The sequence below is a fragment of the Macrobrachium nipponense genome, chromosome 8, assembly GCF_015104395.2.
Source record: "Macrobrachium nipponense isolate FS-2020 chromosome 8, ASM1510439v2, whole genome shotgun sequence".
Lineage (NCBI taxonomy): Eukaryota > Metazoa > Arthropoda > Malacostraca > Decapoda > Palaemonidae > Macrobrachium > Macrobrachium nipponense.
The window spans coordinates 11,126,993-11,141,992 of NC_087203.1; positions in this window are offsets into that span (position 1 = coordinate 11,126,993).

Here is a 15,000-nt window from a genome sequence, read left to right on the forward strand (position 1 = left end):
AAATGTACAATAAAGTAGGAAAAATCCAAACGCGACCTGGATTACCTTTCTCTCTGTCAACTAAATAAGGTCTACCCAAGATCTGTTAGATCTAAACTCTTTGAAACTTCGTTGTACCATAGTGAATTCTATCGTGATGCCATGAACGAGCTACTTTCTAGAGAAATATCCCACAAACAACGCTTTTCGGATGAGCAGAGGATTTGCTGTCAAGAATTATTCCCATTGTTATCTACCGTTGATTCAATTGTACTTAAAAAACTTGATTTCTAAAAGTATTAATGACTTTTTTACTAAAAGCTCTCGGACTGTACTCCCCTAACTTGGGCAGAGAGCATTCTTTTCTTTTTTGTTATTTCAACCATGTTTTATAGGAAGAGAGGAATTCCTCCTCTATCTGGGCCTTAAGGTTTGTGTTCCGTCTTTTAGACCCAGTTTTGTGCAGTTTTATTTTCATTTTGAAGTATTATTTCAACGACCCAAGAGTGTCATTTATAAACATTTAAATATGAGTAAAATTCAGCAAAATCTACCGGTCCTGTGACAAGATAACTATAGAAAATTGAAGGTTAATTGGGCTCCCTACTTTAGGAGAGAAGACTGAAATTCTAAAGAACATAAGTGAGAAGGAAAATATTGGGGTTAGCAAACCCGATAAATGTAAAGGAGTGGTTATCCTCAACAAAAAGGATTACATAGAAAAAGTTAATACTATATTATCGGATGAAACTAAATTTAGACTAACTGGTGAACCTAACTTTATGGACATATGTATAAAGGAAGATAAGATCAACCGGTTCTTAAGGAAGTTAAAACAAGAAGGTATTATTTCTGATGAGACTTTTCGTGACCCATTTGTTACAGGGCCCTCTTTTGGAGTGCTCTATGGGCTCCAAAAAATACATAAGACTTGCACCCCTTTGAGACCAATTATGGCAGCATACAACGCCCCTCATATAATATATCTAAAGTTCTGGTTAAGATTTTAACTATTTCTCTAACTCACAATATACTGTTAAAAATGGTTTCTAATTCAAGCGTGACATTATTTCACAGGATGGTGATTTGGTGACGAGCAGCCTTGATGTCGAGTCCTTATTTACAAATGTACCAGTGTCAGAAATTATTGATATAATTTTGGATGAAGTTTTACAGGATAACGATCTTTTCTTCGGTTTCAATAGGATTAATTTTAAAACTTTATTGGAGCTTGCAGTGCGAGACTCCACCTTTATTTTTAATGGTAAATTCTTTCCGCAGGCAGAAGGAGTAGCCATAGGTTATCTTATAGGCCCCATTTTTTCAGATATTTTTATGGGACATCTGGAAAACGTTTCTTAAAAGATTTTCCCTTCAATTTTCAACCGGCTTACTGTATAAGAGATAGGTCGATCACACTTTTGCACTTTTTAGACACCAATGCCAATGTAAACATTTTTGGATTATGTAAATAATAATCATCCGAACATTCGTTTTACAATCGAAGAAGAAGAAAACAACATCTTGGGTTTTTTGGATGTTAAAGTCACTCGTATTGACCATCAATTTAATACAACTGTTTTTAGAAAAAGTACTTTCACAGGACTAGGTAGCAACTTTTTTTAGTTCCTGTTTCTTTCGATTTAAAACTAATGCAATAACCACGCTTGTTTTTAGATCCCTAAAATATACGTCAGACTGGACTGCCTTCCATTATGAAATAGAGTTTTTTTTTTTATAAACACCTGTACAAACTCTTGAACCATATCTTCCATCCTAAAATTAAAATACCAACAGTGCCAAAATTACGATTGTTTCCAAGTGTCTCATTTATTCATAACAAAAATTTCTACCATGAATTGAAACTGTTAATAGAAAGTTTTTTCCTGCAGTTGAATTAAAACTAATACCTTGCAACCCAATGAATATCAGATCTTTGTTTAAACACAAGGAGAAACTCAATCCACTGATGACTTCAGGAGTCGTATACCTATTCAATTGCCCTAGATGTAATCTAGAGAAGTACGTCGGCTCCACACGGAGGTTACTCAAAGTGAGATTAGACTCTCATCGAGGCGTTAGTTATAGAACAGGTGTCAAATTAACTAATCCTGAGTTTTCATGTATACGCGAGCATACAAAGAAATGTAAACATGACGTGAATTACAAAGATTTTAAAATTATAGGCCAATCCCCTAACGAACAGCATTTAGCTCTTTTAGAATCACTTTTCATTAAACAACTCGTTCCGCAGTTAAACACCCAGTCTTCCTCAACACCTCTGTATCTCTCGTGAGTTCAATTTCCAAGCTGACCCGGCCCTTATTGTCAGTTGTCACTCGGTAAGTGCATTCATCACCTTATGGTATTGGCTCCTTCCTACTCTTGTACTTGCTTTTTATATTTGTTAACTCTTTTTAAGCTTTTATTTATGTCTTGAAACGTCGCGACAATAAAAGTACGTATAATGGGAATAAAGGATGGTCCTTCACCTTGCATCGACTTATGTCTACTGGTTGATAGAACCGCCTTCACATTCAATATTCATATATATATATATATATATATATATATATATATATATATATATATATATATATATATATATATATACTCTAATATATATATATATATATATATATAGTATATATATATATATATAATATATATAAATATATATATATATATATATGTATATATATATATATATATATATATATATATAGTATCTATATAGTATACTAGACAAAGAGGGAAAAAAAATCTTATGAGGAAGAAATATGGGCCATAAGGAGAAATGTATTTTTGAATAATGACACTTTTAATCTGTTAATGCCCTCATTGTCTGTCCCTGATTGACCAGGGAACAAAATTCTTACAAAGTTCCTACTTGTTTTCCACTGACAACCTGAAAAAAATAGAGCCGAAAAGGAAAATATACCGGAGATTATGACCCTCTACCTTTAAGACCTTAATCCATCTTCGGTTTCGGAACTTTTCTAACCGGCGCTCTCCAGGTAAAATGGCCGAAATCTTTAGATTTCGATACGGTACATTCAGTCTCTCACGCGCCGCTTTCGTTTGGTTCACCTATAGCAGCCATCTTGAAAAGCGCCAGCTATATTTTTCAAGAAGGTGGTTAAAATGAGCAACTTGTGCCAAATTTCATGCTTGTGTCACAAACTGAAGTATTTTTCTACTTGTCTGCTGCACAAATGCAAGAAGAGATCAACGGACCATTTGAGCCAACCAGAGCACCAGTCAACTACGGCGCTACGTTTGTGGGGTTGTTGGGGTGGGGGGGAGGACTTGTAAGATTTTCGCTTCTAGTAAGTTTCCGAGTACTTCAAATTGGTTTCAAAATGATACTTCGGGTTTATTTTCACAATGTTCCGACGCTTTGGCATTATCATTACGCAATGAAATATGATGAGCTTATTACAAATAACTCAAGATGATGAACTTATGATTAGACCAATTGCAATAAAATATTTTAGTGAAACGCCGTCAGTTCAGCAGCAATAACTTATAATTCACAGAAAATCATCTATATTCAGCGTCTAAAAAAGAATTTTTTAGGTTTTTTTCTTATTAACAATTAGGTTATCTTGGGGTTAAATCTGGAATGAGTCTCTCATTTTTGGTTAAGTATATATCTCCATTTACTGAAATCACATGAAATATATTTGTATTATCACAAGTTTGTGTAGTCGTCCGGAAGATATTCGTTAAAAAAAATTTCGAAATCACATTTCTTTTGAACTTTCATACAAAGTCTAATGAGTCTGACTTATTAGACATCAAACGAGAAGGCTGACAGAAATAACCATTTGATATTCCTGATTAAAACCAGTGGAGTTTTCTTGAATCTGCTCATACATTTATTTCTGAATTTAGCTCTCGACATTTATTCATCCTTAAAAATTAATAAATAAATAGATATAATATATATATATATTATATATATATATATGTATATAATATATATATATATATGTATTATATATATATATATATATATATATATATAATATATATTATAATATATAATATATATATATGTATATATATAAATTGTATATATATATATATATATATATATATATATATATATATATATTATGTATTATATATATAATATATATATATATGTATTATATATATATATATATATATATAGATATATATATACATATATATAGATATATATAATATATATATAATATATATATATATATATATATATATATATATATATATATATATATTGTCTTGTTTAAGGTAAACATTTAGATAGTGTTTTGAATTGTAATGAATTTCCTTTTCCGAGTCCTTTTCGCAAATTAACAATTACCAGAAGAGGAAGCATATTTATCTGCAAATGCAAGGAGATGGGAAAAGGCACTCTATCGCTAACACCGGAATGGCAATAAATAGGCCCATCATATACAGGTAGAATGCTCCTTGAAGGTACACCATGGATAACGGCCGTGGATCAGAGGAGAACTCTGTATCCTGAAATAAAAAAGAAAAAGATATTTGCGTATCCGAGTTCAGTAACAATTTGAACATTTTGGCTTCTATTATTTGTCTCCCGGGGTATTTTACGGGAGGGTTTTTGAGACCTTTCATAATAAAAGAAAAAGACTCGCTAAGGAAGGGAATAAGGACTTGCTAGTGAAGTTTCTCCAAGCTAGACACATCTAGATAAAATTACCGTCACCCAGGGAAATCAAGACCTCTCTTCTGCAAGAAATAAATCATATCTGTTAGTCAACACATTACATATGCTATACTAATATGCTCAAGCTTAGAACCTGTGTTAAACTGTGTCAATTTACCTTTTCTGAATCTCCAAGAAACTCGTCCATGGTTTCTTGATACCACTTCTTCGTTAATCCAAATTCAGTTAGGCGCTGCAATCCCTCATCGAACTTGTACTTCCAAGGCGAATGTTTATTAACAAGGAAAACCAAGTAGCTTGGATATAGAAGCTCTTTAAGTGTATACACATCAGCACTATAGCCATATTTACTATAGAGGGTCTTAATATATGGGTAGGCTTCTGTTTGGGCGTGTGTTCTGGCCATGACTAGTTCGACACAAGCTTCCAGACCTTTCTCGGGCATTTCGAGAACAATTGGCACAAGGTCTAATTTCTTGCCCAAGGCAGATAAGGTTGCATGGGAGGATGTCTTAAGAGCCTCGGGCACAAATTCGCCATAATCAAACATACATAATCTGCAAGAGACCAAACTCCAACTCATTCGGCTAATAACAGCGATTGTTCATGGTAGTACCCACGTGACAAAGCTGATAATGATGTTGAGATGGAAGAGCAACATCCCTAAAAAGAATATGGAAGCGAAACGAAAGTAAAGTAGAAAGGGTGAAAGAACTGAATGAGAGATGAGTAAATTATATAGAGAAAGGAAGAAAAAAGCTCATGATGCAGGAAAATAACCTTAGAATTATATGTGCCAATGGGATTTTGCTCTCAGAAAAGAAGGCAGTTCTTTGACAACTGAGTATTGTAAGGCATTTCCTTTGTAGATCATTTAAGATAGACAAAGTTTAACTACACAGTTTTTATAAATGGAATCTATAAATACTTGACAATGGTTACGAAGGAACCCATTATAAATGTTGCGAAAAAGTAAGTTTTATTTTGGAACTCAGTGCTAGTCATTTATCTGGAGGACATTTCGCTTATTCCCTCATAGCGTTCCTTCTCTCATACCAAGGTTTCTCGGGGGGTTTTCGTCTTTTTACAGTTCACGTTTTATTCAAAACGAGGAATCTGTGCTTCAACATAAGCTTACCCACAGTCTCACTTGTGGAATTTCAGTTTCTCATCTTTTTTTATTCTCTGGCTTCAAATTCATCCCTCAGTTTCTGTCTTATTCACCAAAATCGTAAAATTTAGTTCCTCCTAGCCCATGTTACCTGTATACTTTTGCCAAGATTGGTTACTCCCTTTTGGGCCATATGCTGAAGTTCATTATGTATGGAAAATTTTAATTTACAAATGTGATTACATAGAATCTTTGGTAGCCAACACATGTTCTTGGTCATGAGGATAATGTTGTCAACATCCATGATCTTTCCTTCTATTTCCTATCCTTCCATAGCAAATATCTTTTGGTGGCTCTCATTTCTTTACCACTATTGTCGCTTTTCAGTAAATGGCACTTTTCCTGATGGGTTACTCCATTTTTTCCAAGAGGATGCGGTTTTCTTGCTTTGTTACCTGCAGTCTTGAGCATGAAGATTTTTATTTTGCTGATATCCACCTTGGTTATTAAAGTATTCAATACCCTTCTGATAAAACTTTTTCTGTTGTTTGAAACATTTTCATGTATCATTAAACTGAGAATCCTGACTTTACTAACGACCAAAATAGAATAAATGGTAGTGTTGGCCGATAAGGTTTAGGGCCATTTTGTCAGTTTTACTTAACTCTTTTTCTTCCAGTCAACAAAACCTGTAATGTACTATACTTTATCTCAATGCTTTGCCCTCCTTCAATCATATACTCTTCTTTGCATCTGTCACGTGTATAGTCTAGGCAATTTTAATTCATATAAAGACTATTTTAGCATGGTTCTACAGAGAGATTGTAGACAAACTGACTGCTAAATGTTTACTTAATTTTACTCAATTCTTGCTATTTTAATTTAATTTTTCATTTTTTACGAATCAATTGGGACTATGGGCTTTCCTCCTGGAAAGATGCCCACGTTTGGGCTCTCCCAAAAAAGTATGAGCATTCTGATCCTTCATATAAACTCTGTATCGTTTAAAAATGTTGATGTAGTAAAACCAAATATCTTCGTTTGAATAGCCAGTACCATTTTAACCAGCAGTTGGATTTGCAATATCGTCTTTCCAGTTTTACAGATGCAAGATCTTCATCTTGATCTCTGCAGGACTTTGTCAAGAATTGTTTATTCGTCCTTGTATTTGCAAACTCAGTTCTGGTATTTTGTTTATAGCCATTTTATATTGTCGATGGTACAACATCTGCCACCTTTCCCATTTCTAAGGATGTTCTCTTCTACAATGCATCTTTCTTCTTTTTATCAGTAACTGTCACTAGCAACTACCCTGCTTCATGTTTTTAACTGGTCGTTCAGCCTGTCCTATTTCTTACCCTATCTTCATCTATCATTCACATATTAGTCTTTAATCTTCATTCGTCTATCAACTGCTTCTCAGACCATTTCTACTAATTAATTTGTATGCTCCTGATTAATTCATCAGTTCCTGTGAAGAAAAGGGACTTATTTAGTATGCAGAGATCACGTGATTTAGCTAAATTTACTTGTAAAGCGATATGGGTTCTACTGAACTCCTACAAGTTTTCCTCTCCCGCATTTACTAATGTTTAATGGTGTTATGTCTTTCCTCGTTTTGAATAAAGTTAATGTATTCTTGCGTCCTTCTTTTGTTTTCCTTGTCAGCACTGTTGAATCAAAGGCAATCCACCTTATTAGTGAGACCACGCTTACTTCTTCTCTAATGCTCTTTACCTTTAACTACGAGGGAGAACTGGAAGGTGGTGAGTGCTTTGTTTTGTAAAATTGATAGAACAGAAGGTTCGTAGTATCAAAGAAACATCAGAATTGGAGCACGATAGTGGTGTCTGACTTACTTATGCAAAGAAGATTCACGTGATGCTTCCGGGAGATATGTCGAAGAGGTTCTAAGATTACCCATTTTTATTTTTAACGGGGAACTCTTCGGCTCAACTGTTATAGGATGAATATGATTGTGGTTGCTGTTCAGTTTTTCTCAAGAGTTGTTAATAAAGTTATGTGGGGGGGATTTAACAAAGAAAAAAGAAAAATAATGACATCAGAGGAGGCTTACTGTTTTATTCCATTATCTGGACTGGTGGGTTATTTTTGTGCAACATTGTTTCTCTTCTTTCGAAAAATAAATAATTGTGCTGCATATTACTAACTAATGACAGGCATTTCCTCTCCTTCTTAGAAAACAGTTACATTCAGCTCGGGTGCTGAGTTTTGCATTGAAAACCTTTCGAGAAAATACCCGGAGAAATTTGCTCCGTTACTTAAGGGAAACATATGAACCTCCTGCAAAACTACATTTCTGAGCTGTCAAGGCCCAGATTAAAGCTCGTTTTGATTTTTCCGTAACGAAAGACGGAATCAAAGAGGCCAGGCCAGGTTGGGGGAGTGCCAAATTTAGAAAGATGATGTGGTGGCTAAAAACAAACGATACTCATTAATAATGCCGAAAGAAAGTACGTGAAGAAAAATGATCCAGTGCCAATATTTTAGCAATTTTTCATGGGTTTGTGATTGGTCTCTGTATTTAGGAATTCTACTTAGAGCTCAAGATATTTCAAGGTATGGGAGTGAAAAAGGTGTATGAGAAACAAATTTACATGATATCACCTTTGAGAATGATTAACGAACCTTTTCACCTGTAGAAAATTGCTATCCATTTTTTGCAACTAACCTAGTGTGAAACATTTTCAAGAATTTAATTCTTGTAATATTAAAAGATATTTTGTCTGCAGATATATTAAGGTATTCAAAGAGCTAATAGCGCATTTCTCAATAGCTTATAGTACTAATCACATATTAACCAGAAATGTACGTATCCTTTAGTTACCTGTAAGGACTCTTGGCTAGTTCCTGTAACGTCCGTATCTTCCCTTGAAACAAAGGCACAGTAAGAATAGCAGTGAGGTTACAGGCATACGACACCGTCAGAAGCCAGGCAGAAATCCACCACAGAAGAAGGAAGCATCGGATGCGCCATTCAGATGGAACCTTCGGTAACGGACTCAGTAGCAAAGCCTAAAGGATAAAGAATAAAAATTAACGAAACTTTTCTTTCCCCACAAAGTCTAAACAAAAATTACTCTACCACCAGCAAGAGCACAAAGGAATTAGATTAAAACAAAACTCATTTGACATTTTAGAACAAAAAGAAATCTTTCGAGAACTGCGCCATAATTTCGTGGTGTGTTGAGTTGGTATCGTGCATATTCTGCATAACTTCTCAACATGTAACCGTTTCCCCTAAACAGAGGGTAGCCCCAAGTAAAAAAGAAAGAGAATGGTTACTACTCCTGATAGAGAACATTGTACAAAATTAACCGCCCCACACACCTACACGCCATCAATAACATGTCAACCCCCTACACATACGTTGCCACTTATCCCCCTACAGTAGCTATTTTAAAACATCGGTCTTCCTAACAAGTACAGCTTATACAGTGATATGTATATCCACATTTATCATCATTCAGTTCCTCTTAGCCACATGTATTACGCAAGCAGTTCATTCCAACAGCCTCAGCCCTTTTTTCTAAATGCATTCAACACCTACACCTCACTTCCATGGAGCAGAGTTGGCTAAAAACTGTTTGCTGGATTATTCCCAGTGTAGAAGCTTCAACAAACTCAAACCTCCTCTTAATCTTTTGCACGCACCTCGCTCCCTTCTTACTTCACCCATTGTGTGACTCGCGCGCGCACTAAGTCTAGTAAGGTTTCAGTTTCTTTCAGAAGCGATGACTTTTCGTCATGGAGTTGGGCCATCAGTGCACCTCACGTAGTGCACTGTAGGTTTACTGTGGGTGTTTGGAGCCTCACTTCGGCCCTAGTTGTAGCTGCTTTTAGCCTTTTACCTAACCTTCATTCCACTTCCTTTTTTTCAATCTGGCTATCCAACCTCTCTAAATGTTATTTTTAAGTGCAATTGTGGGGTTTTCTCTCGGCTCCACCTTAAGCTCCTTTTACTCTATCTTTATTTTTTACCTTTTGGGGTTCCTCTCTCTTGCAGCCTTACCACACTCCCTCTCTTTACTGTCTTGAGCAATGAATGACCGAGACGCCCAGTTCTCTGCATCCTAAATTTCATAAAATTCACATCAGAATCAATGCCTTAAAATCAGTACGACTTAGATAAACTATTTAAGTCATCGAGATGAAAGAAATCATGGAAGCCTTAAGAAATGAGGGGAATATGAAAGACACCAACTGTCAAGGCAAGTTCAAACTAGAAAATAAAATAGAATAAACTCTGTTAACTGATGCTAAGGGGAAAGTTTTTGACCTGAAGGTAAAAAGCTACAAGGTGCAAAAGAAAATAAGAATATCTGTATTATGGCAGTATTACTATGAAATAAAGGAAGATATGAGACTCCAGTTGGTGTAAAAAACAATTACGAAATTCAAAACACCCAATATCCCAGATGATGAAAAAATGTTATGAAATATATTAAAGTCCATATGAGACCTAATAAAAGATGAATGTCACTCCAAGGGTATAAGAATGCTGAGATTGAAGGCGACAGGAATAGAAATGAAATCATAAGATTTATACCAGGACATGGAGTTATATTTTACCAATAAACGTTGCAGTCTATATTCAGATACCATTGAATGCCAAAGTTTGAAAATGCCAGATAATTGGGTAAAACCTGGAACAATTAACAGAACCTGCATTGTGGAAAAGACCTCACATAACAAGATTATAATTCAGGGACATCACAGCAAATAAGATTTCCTAAAAAGACAAGGAAGAAGGGGTAGAATAAATAATCCAACCGATCATGGAGAGCAGTAAATCAAATACCGAGCTTCATCGTATACCTTTCAAGGCAAGAACTGAAGAATACAAAACCAAAATATCTAAAATTTCTCATACAATACTATAAGACAAAAACATCACTTCACTGAAGAATATCGTTAAATATACAATAATAAAGTCAAAGGATATTGGAATACGTAATTTAAGTATACGACGCAAAGTGACTTGTCAGTATGCTGCGAAATCTCAGATGTATCCAGAGCAGTGGTAAATAATTTTGAAGAAAACTATTAAAATGTAACAGAAAAATAAATGAACGCACTTGAGGGACCAGATGAAAGGAGATTATCCAAAAATAAAAAGGTCGATGCTGATGATGATGAGTTGAAAATAATGAGGCGGCTAAGTCTTCTGTTTGCTCTCTTCAATAAACACTTTTTTCATTGATAAACACCTCTTATGGGCTATATTTGTGTTCATAAAATTAAACACTTCTGAGATTCGCTGAAGAGCGCGTACATTTCTACTCCTGGTCCATAATGTCATTATTGGGCTCATTATTTATTGTAGCATAATGTTTCTATCCAATTTTATTATATAATATCAAAACGATGCATAATTGTATGATCTTTTGTAGAAAACTTGGGAAACGTACTCGTTGAAAGGCTAAATGTGTTGGCAAATTTTTATATATCTCAATTTTCAAAGAACAGACACAGAAAATGACAGTATGAGAGAGAGAGAGAGAGAGAGAGAGAGAGAGAGAGAGAGAGAGAGAGAGAGAGAGAGAGAATATAAGTAATTGTTTTCCACCTCTTCATTTCATTCTTTTCATTTCTTGAAAAGGAAGATATTTGTATTTGTGTGTATGTGTGAAACACTATGTCGTGGGAATATCAAGATATAAAGCATAAATATAGTAAATAGCCAAAAGGAAAGTGAAACAATGAAGTGCAAGATCTTTCACTTTTTCCCAAGGCTTTTCAAATGAATTACATATAGTAGGAAAAAATATTAAAAAGAAAAGTCTGTTTTACAAACAACAGCTAAACTTTTATGCGTTTATCACCATTTTAATGCGTATAAAGGAATTACATTTGAGGAAGTCCTTCAGGTGAGAACAAGCTATCTAGGAATTGCTGTTACTGTATAAAACCAGGAAAGGCGAAGGACATTTACGAGGATTGCTAAAAATTTTTCATTTCCATTTTTAAATCTCCTTTGAAGATCTTGTGCAGAATGGGGTCAAGTGTGTATAGACCAGACTTGAATTAACTTTATTTTCCCGTGTTGGCAACATTAATGCAGATTCTAAGTAATATCTGGATGATATATTTTTACAACTTGTTATCATACCACTTGAAAACGGTGCTCTTAGGTGCACTAAAACATTCCTTTGGTCAATTCTAACTAAATATTTATGTTGACTTATTCTCACATTAAATTCATTTTCATTCTGGCCTAAATAACAAGAATCACAATGCTTATATGGGATTCGATAAAACAACGTTGTTGCATTGGTGAGGACAGTTTCTTAAATGCTTGCTCTTACAGAGTTAGTACGTGATATGATTATACTTATATCTGTGTGTGTATATATATATATATATATATATATATATATATATATATATATATATATATATATATATATATATATATATATATATATATATATATATATATATATATATATATATATATATATATATATATATATATATATATATATATCGATATATATCTATATATATATATATTAAAGGCGCGGTAGTGAATTGTTAATCTCAGTTCTTTCCGGTTAGAGACAAGTCGGTTAGAGACAAGCGCTAGATTCCTCGAAGATGCTGAAATGAAAACAACCAGGAAGATGACCAATGCACTTTGAGGTCGATGACGCCTCGAAGATCACACGCTTCGAGCACGAGGAACCCGTGTATGCTGGATGAAACATAGGGCGTGTCTGTGTGTGTTCATAACGAACGGTATATGACTTTTATTATGGGGAGATAAGTTCTAAGGGGAAGAACTCACTGATTGCTTGTGACACAGTGTGGAACACGCATGGAAGAGGTGTCGCGAGGTGTTGTAGACCCATCGAATAAGATGCGCACACACACACACACACACACACACACACACACACACACATATATATATATATATATATATATATATATATATATATATATTATATATATATATATATATATATATATATAGATATACGAGTATGTATATGTATGTGTTTGAATGTCATAGTGGCCATTGAAATAAATTATTTCTTCTTGTTTGCGTACGAGCATACTGAAACAGTCCTTTACCTTTGCAACAGAATTGGCATTCACGTTGAATGGTCTGCCCTTGTGAAGGCACAGGAGATGAAAGCTAATGGAGGCGAAGGTGACCATGACCGCAATGGCGACCCAGACTTCCCATGAAAAGGAGCGGTAGAAGTTCTTCCAGCGGGGAAGTGGAGGAGGAACCCTGAGGATCACACCAAATCTGTTGTGCCAAAGAACAGAAATAGTTAGCAGTAATAATTAAGTAAAAGGAATAATGACTAAAGCTTACAAGTTTATAAGAAATTTCTTTCCAGGAATTTTTTAATGCGAGCCGTCTAACACTACTGGGACACATTTAATACGTTTTCCTGGATTGAAACTCAGTTAGATTTTGTATGAGCTATTGGAGGCAGCTGGTTAAGAACAAGTATTTGGAAAAAGGCAGCTGGAATAGGAATATCATGGAAAGAGTTTTGATTTAGTATTTTCTTTGGCAGTAATGAATTCCATCTACATTTCTGATAAGAAAATAGTCAAGATCTTACCCAGCATATGCATAGGGGACCGTAATCTGGAAATCTTGATTCCTCTCGAACGTAGGTGTGACAAAATTGATCATCGCATCAGTTTCGCCCTTTTTAACTGAACAAATTATTGAAGTCCAGTCTGCGTTCTCTGTATATGAGATTTTAAATATTTTATATTCTGAATGCAGTACAGATACAAATGTTTGCTGAATGGTATATTTAGTTTCTTTCCCTCAAGAATGAAGCTTCAACTATGATGAAGCAGTTCTTAGTTAACAATGAATAACGCGTATAGAAATACGCGTTATTCATTGTTAACTAAGATATTATGAAGTATATTTCAGTGGATGTTGGCGTAGAGCCGAAAACAGTCCGGAGACCTCTGCTCACTCACACACACACACACACATACACACAAACATATCCCAAGCACATGCAATAAACTGTAAATCTAGTAATATAACTATTTTTCGTGATTATCTTGAGTTAAGAATAAAGCCAATATAGGAAACCAAGTGCATGTGAATAAATATAAAAACATGAGCCTCCAACCTTCACTAAGATCATTATACATATCTTGTACTGCTAATTAGTTGGGTAATCTTAGTCACAATGTCAAGTTATCGCGGATTGCCAGTCTGCTCGTTTTAACAACAAACGTATTCTTTCCCACCGTTATCCCTACATTAAGGGGTTGGTTGCCTTACAACATCAGGCTTAATTTATATTTTGGCAAAGGGGTTTTTACGACTGCATGCCCTTGCTATCATCAACCACAGTTATTGGCGGTGGCCTCGCCTTTGACTAAAAAGTCCACCTACAAGGCAGCAGTTTCCACAGTTATTGGCAGTGGGCCTAGCCTTTTACTAAAAGAGTTAGACTACAAGGCAGCAGCTGTCCTTTTAGTCGCCTTTGACAACACACAAGATCTACGGTGGTAGTATTCTTACACCCCTACCACAGGGCAATTTTAGCAACAAACGTATATTGAAACTAATAACATCTGTTATTCACTGTACTTAGGTGTGCTCATGTGCGTTTTAGACCATTTGCAGTACTAGAGTCATGACGTCAGTGATGTCACTGGCATTTTATCCACTGATCAGAAATTTCACTTTGTTTCATCCATGATCCCTCTTAACCACTTCTGACTGCAATTTCCTCCCATTCTCAGCCTCTTAGATCAACCTTATTTGACCTGATATTCGTTGTTGCTTATTTTTCAACTGTTTACTGAAGTTATTAGTGTACTGGATTCATATTACATAAGACTTTTTTTCTGTTTTTAAAAGGAATGTGTGCCAGGGGAAAATTGGTGCAATTTCATCATATACTCCCGCGGTCGTTTAACAATTGTATTATTATTATACATATTATTCAGAAGATGAACTCTATTCATATGGAACAAGCACACCGGGGCCAACGGCTTGAAATTTGAGCCTCCAAAGAACATGGTCTTCATTAGGACGAAGTAAGAGGAGGTTAAGGGAAATACATGAAGAGGTCCCACTTATTAAGAAAATATTCATAAGTAAATAAATAGATAAAAATGTATTAAAATGCAAGGAGAAAAGTGTTAGGATAGTAATGCATTGTAACTTCGCTTGAACTTTTGAAGCTCCAATTGTATTTTTTCA